Below are 6,323 nucleotides of genomic sequence, written 5' to 3'. Positions count from 1 at the left end.
TTTGTACCTTCTCGTAAAATACTTAGTCATGTCCAATCTTGGGTGTATCTAACTTACTAGAGCATGACGCGCGCCTTGCCGCGCCCGTTCTTCATTCATGAGTTAAGTACTTAATTTAATTTGCGCCCGTTCTTCATTCATGAGTTAAGTACTTAATTTAATTTATACGTGGTTTATTACGATCGGCTGGCTTGATGTGTACAAGTCACTTACTTATCTTACATAGTATTGCCCTGGTAATAGCTTCAGTCTAACTGAAGTAACAACAGGACTAATCGTTAGCTCTATGTATGATTCATACATGTTATCATGGAATGAAATGCTCCAAAGGTATGATATATATAATGGCTTGGGCCAAGTGAATCAATGGTTCTATATGGTTCATGTTGTGTTGTTGATGGAAAGAGAGTATATATACTTTACAGACCAACCAACAGCTAGCAAAAAGGTGAAAATCATAGTAGCAATACACGGCAAGAAGTGAAAAGCTAATTCACTTCCATTCAGCTCCTTCCTAGCAACACTGCTTGAGATAGTGCAAGATGATGTCGGAGACCGCGTATGAGGGAGGTACGTCGGCACCATTGGTGTGATATAGTTCTGGTACTCATCGTCACATTTTCCCTTTCCTTTGAGGATCTATTTTCTTGCAGATGCAACTATGTCATGTTGCTGTACATGTAGCGTGTATATCATTGATCTCAAATTCCTTTTTGCTGCACAAAGAAGCTATGAGGCTCTCTGTTGTTTTCTCTTCAGCAGCTTTAGGAGTGGTTGAAGGTCTCTGGCTATATATAGATGCTTCATCTAATCTGCCAGGTTCAATACGATTCAATAAGATTGGGTATACGCGCAGCCGTGCACGCTTGCCATTCTCCGTATCGTTGGCTCGAATTGTAAATGGGTGGCAGCCCTCCTAGATGCTCTACCACCTCTTCCAATATAACTTGACACGACAAATGTATTGCCTGAATTTGAGTTGCAGAGGACGCTGTGTGAAATACACAAAGAACCAATACTAAGTTAATTTTACTAAGTAGAGTACAATATTAGAATTTCGGTAACACCTAAGTATAGTACTCTATTTCACAGGAAGCAAACAAAGAATATGATGGGATCTTTTTTCTACATGATGTGAGGGATTGTTGATACTGCAACAAAAATAAACATAAAGTATCAACACGTAATACGTCAACAACTACCATGCTATCTCATTATCAACTTGTTTATGCCTATGCCTTACTTTTGTAGACAACAACGCACTATCTTGGTCACCTACTTTTTTTGTTTAGAAGGGACCCATATCTCCAATCTTTTAGGATGAAATAGGAACTTACAGGCCCTTTCGAATCCTAGCTGCAGTCCCTGGAATAGCTCTGTTCTCCCTCCACCCTCTTTTTCATATTTTTCTATGCTAATGTAAACATCTCTCTGCACACATTGGTATTGTAATATATAATTATTCTGCTCATCTCTTTGGGACAAATGCAACATTTAATTAGAGGATTAACCTTACCTTGTCAAATAAAGAAAATATTTCCACTGATTTAAGGTGATGTTCACTGGAAACTTAGGACGTAACAATGCAGAGATAAACACCACTATCTGCACTGACCTTACAACACAGTGGTATGGGATATTTAAAGTAAAATCACTAATGGAAATAATGGATAGTGCACACTCCCAGTGGGAAATTTAAGGTTTTATCAATAACTAAAAACCATTAAATTGATAGTGCATAATAGCAGTTTGAAGAGCACAACTCTAATGATGCACTTGATGTCCAAAATCACAGTGCAAAGGCTAATATGATCTTCTTACTTAACTAATCAAAATCATACCCAAGTTAATCAACACACATGTTGCTAATCCAAAAGATGGATAGCAAGAACTAACCTCTCGGCGGCTGTTTGCCTCCATAAAGAATGCCAATTCTCTGCTCATCTTCCTCGATCTCGAGCAACCAGTACACGTACTCGCTGTGATCTCCCATGGACTATGGCACTCTATAGGTAAGATTGACAAAATTGACTGTCATTCAAAGATGTATAAAATGGATTGTTCCGCGAATTGTACGATGCAGTGTTCCCCAAACTTCTGGTACTCATCGTCACCATCACAAGATGAGAACTTGCCACTCCATCTGCTAATTCTGCTCCACAGGGAAATAACATTCAATATTCCTAATTAAAATGCCATGCAGATGTGCCCCATAAATCCAAATTAAAGCATCATTTCAAATAAACATTGTGTTGTGCACACAATTAAACAACACAAATTTGGGTTCTCTTTCTATTTCCAGTCGCAAGCATGAAACAAAATTGTGCTCTCAGAAACAGAAAAACTGAATTTAAACAGGGCCACATAAGAGGCAAGTAGAACATTTATATGGAAAATGCACATAATCTGATTAGATAACGACAGTGTGCTGTGGTTTCCACAAGAATTACAAAAAAAAAAAACAGTATGCAAGAACACAATCCACAACATTTTATTCTCATCTCCAAGAAAGCTAGAAAACAAAATCCTAGATGACACAATTTTGAAAAAAATTCCTAGCTCAATAGAACCTATTATGAATCCAAGCAAATTTACAGTTTTGCAAGGATAAGATGGTAAGCTACACCTGGATAGTTCAAAGTATATATTGTTTCATTTGATGAAAAAAGTATATTGTAGAAACAGATTAGAGAATTGGTCTCATTATTATTAATCTTGAATATGCAGGAGAGATGTGTATCGTTGCATTAAGAAGAGTTTACAAAATAGACCCCCTCATCCTCCCTCAGGATTCAAATTACACACGCTCTGGTGGAACCAAAACAACGTTGACCAAGTCTACTAATAAGCTACTAAACAACCTTAGTTGACAGCAACTTCAACCTGAACCAACCTCCTAGCTCCCACCAAAATTCAGAGATGTCCTTCCTCCATTGTTCGCTTAAGGACCAGCTGCACATTTGGTGAGGCTCCATTGAATACACAATTGTATCACTATATACACAATAAAAGGACAAGCAGTTATTCATCAGGGCCAACAAATTGTATTTTTCATATAAACACTAATTGTAGATACATTAAGGCTAGATGCTAGAAAGCATAGAAGTCACCAAGTTCTTGAGCAAGACCAAAAAGGAAACATGTGGGAAATAACACATATGACAGAGAAAATTGGATGGTGAATACTTGAAAAGTTCGAATGTCTGATTAGGTTTTCTTGATACTGGATTGAAGGTAGTTAACAGGTACACATACCCCTCCCATGATTAACCAGCGATAGTTACTTATGAAGATATCTAGTGGAGAGACAAGACAAAAAGGGTACATCCCAATTCAAAATTACTAAAAATTACACAGTGGTAACCCATATGACTCGAAAACCATGCCTATAAGCTGAATTGGATACTCCAAATCTATAGCGAAATTCGATTGCGATTTGTTTTGTCCAAAAATATAGCGGAATAAGACTCCCACAAACATATCCATGGCAGAGTAGCATTATAATCCACAAATATCTGAAGCAAGGGTCAACAGAATTCTGAATAGCTCGTAATATTTTCACAAAATAATTAGGAGTCAATTATCTCATCGATTTTCATCAGGTCCGTATAACAATAAGTTCATGATCATACTAATACCAGATGTGCAACGGTAATATTGTGACAAGTAGCAGTGCACGGAAATAAACTGCGTTCAAATTAACACGGACTTACACGGTCAGTGAACATGCTATCCTCCTGCTGCCTTAAACAGCTCCAACTGAAACTCCTCCTGAACAATTCCAATAGACCAGAACCACATCAGCCGCAGAATGATTTGCAATACCTAAATATAATACTCAGGTACAATCTACAATGGCTACATACGAAATTTAGCTGTGAACCAAACACTCTTCAGTAATCACCTACCTTAATAATCAGCTTGTCATCCCTTATGGCACTGATTATCTTGTTAAACAGCTTGTACAACGCCTTGAGGCCCTTGATATTCCTCTAGTTGTGCCACGCACACAAATCCAACCCAGTTCAGTTCAATTTCCCCTACGAATTAAGCAGCAACAACAACAACAACGAGCAGCAACCAAAGTGAAGAGGAACGCAAAACTGACCGAGCGCTGGAGGCACTAGACGTCCCCGTCCAGCGCACTGCCGCAGCACGTCCTCGTCAGCTTCCGCGCTGCCTGCTTAGGCCACTCGCGTCGCCACCGTCGACCATTACCTCACCATGGACACAGAGAGAGATGGGTCAGGTGGCGTGGTAGTGGATTAGTGGCGGTGCAGAGGAGGTTAAGGAAAAATCCTTCCCCGACACCGAACCAAGGCGAACAAGCAGCGTGCAGAACGGATCCCCGACACCAACACCGACCCGCAGAGGCGGGGCTCAACAATCGGCACAATGGCGCAGGGGGGCGGGGGCAGGGAGGAGCGAAGGTGGACGGGGAGCTGGGGTGCTACACGGGGTCACAGAGGAGGCGGGCGCGATGCCGGTGACGGCGACACGGCGGAAGGCGGAGGCAGGGCTACGGCGCATGGAGGGTTCGGGGGCGCTCGTGATGGTGGACGCTCGCAGCGGCGGGCACACAGGAGGGGATCGGGATTCAGGGAAGCGGCGGATAGGTTGAGCAGGCTCGAGAGGGCAGGGAACAGACGTGCGTGGTCAAACCGACTCAAAAGTCAAAACCAATATCCATCCCCTTACAGGTGGGGCCACGGGCACCACATAAAACCTCGATGAACCACATCGCTGTAAATCGTGGGAGCTTAGTAACTTGAAGGACTAGACAATTGTCCGTGGGTTGCAACGGGAGTAAACATTCTAGTAGATTAGCCTGTGGCTACATGTCCATTATTATATTAATGCGCTAAAATCTTAGCAAGTTTTTACATGCAATCGTCATGATTTACCTGTTATTTTATTGTTATTAAGCACTTAGTATTTGCTAAGAATTTAATGACTTATGAAACAAAATATGTTTTTATTTTGGTAAGTTAATAAAATATGAGACAATTGATTCTATTTTAGGGAGAATAGATGGGATAAAAAAATCAGAGATGGAAGGAAAAAAATCAAAGAGGAGAAGGAAAGTGGAATGTATATAAGAAAAGTTGGACGAGATAGAGGTGAAATGGAAATCTTACTTTTTAAAAAAAAGTAGTAGAGAAAGAGACATCGATTATTGTTCAATTATCATGGATGTATTTGTTGGCATTATATTCCATGTCTTACATCAAGAGCATGTCTCTTGAACACATGTGCCGCCACTATTAGCTTTTCTAGAACAAAAGAAGAGGAAAAGCCCTAAAAACTAGAGACTGGTAGAACATTGCAGACACGTTTCAATTCAACCACTCAACACACACAAATACGGTCTCTTATTGCTTCACAAGACACAAAGCTGGCTTCCGTGGCTGCTTCTTATTCCCACGCCTCATCATAACCGAGCCTGAACATCGCGTCCCATAAGAAGCGGAATTCCCGTCTAATACGAGCGGTCACTTTGGCGACGCCATGCATCCACCAGGCCGCCATGATCACGCAGACAAGGGCTGCGTGGGGGCTCCTATGGCGGAGGTAGAGCGCCGCGAGCACGAACGCGGTAGCCAGCACCATGAACAGTGTGAAGTATTTGCCGAGAGCCTCGAATTCCTTGTCTCTCTTCTTGTACCTGGCCACCTCCCTCCGATGCTTCGAGCTCTGCTGCCTTCTCTTCTGCTCGGTCGCCGCGCCCGCCGCTGACCACGTCCAGGCCATAGAGCACACTTCTTCCTGCAGCTGCCGGTTTCGCCGCCATGGCGGTGCTCGAGCGAGGTTTCGTTCTTGGTATCCTTTGGCAGGGGTCTGTCCTGTGATGGTTCATGGCGGCTATGGCCTATGGGACGCTTATATTGGGGCGATCGTGTTGGGAGCTCCTAGTCGGCGCTGCGAGCGCCGGTTAGCGCTAACAGCGCTCGTAGAGGGAGCTAGCGGGCCGGCCCAATCGAGGAGTATAACGATGCAAAAACTAGGATTTGAACCCATCACCTAACGTATAGCAACGTGATGCCCTAACCACCAGACCGAGATGCTAAACATGTCAACTACCAGAAACGAGGTACATTTAACCCTTCCTCTACAGATATATTATAGACCTAGAGTTAATTATTTAAAAAGTAAATTCACAAAAAAACCACAAAATCTGAAAATAGGTTCATGAAAAATGGAAAAAGATCATCAATTTCGGAGGAAACCTTCAACCATTTTGAAAAAAGTTCACAAATTTGAAAAATAGTTCACTGTTTTCGAAGAGAAGTTCCTCGAATTAGAAAAAAGTTCATCAAATTTCA

At 41.9% G+C, this 6,323-nt stretch overlaps 1 long non-coding RNA gene across 9 annotated transcripts; it reads right to left on the bottom strand.

Moving 5' to 3' along the window:
- Positions 1-315: 315 nt before the first annotated feature.
- Positions 316-4,649, bottom strand: LOC123157288 (uncharacterized). Of its 9 annotated transcripts, none has more exons than XR_006478901.1 (8): positions 4,109-4,649; positions 3,909-3,992; positions 3,714-3,771; positions 2,862-2,994; positions 1,897-2,152; positions 1,517-1,615; positions 1,338-1,431; positions 316-991 (listed from the first exon to the last, which is right to left on the bottom strand). It is a non-coding gene; the product is annotated as an uncharacterized lncRNA (long non-coding RNA). The 9 variants fall into 9 exon arrangements; XR_006478902.1 differs by having other exon boundaries at positions 1,517-1,610; XR_006478903.1 differs by having other exon boundaries at positions 1,517-1,562.
- Between the last annotated feature and the right edge of the window lie 1,674 nt (positions 4,650-6,323).

This window comes from Triticum aestivum, chromosome 7B (assembly GCF_018294505.1).
Source record: "Triticum aestivum cultivar Chinese Spring chromosome 7B, IWGSC CS RefSeq v2.1, whole genome shotgun sequence".
In the NCBI taxonomy this organism is placed as follows: domain Eukaryota; kingdom Viridiplantae; phylum Streptophyta; class Magnoliopsida; order Poales; family Poaceae; genus Triticum; species Triticum aestivum.
This window is presented reverse-complemented; position numbering and strand designations above follow the sequence as displayed.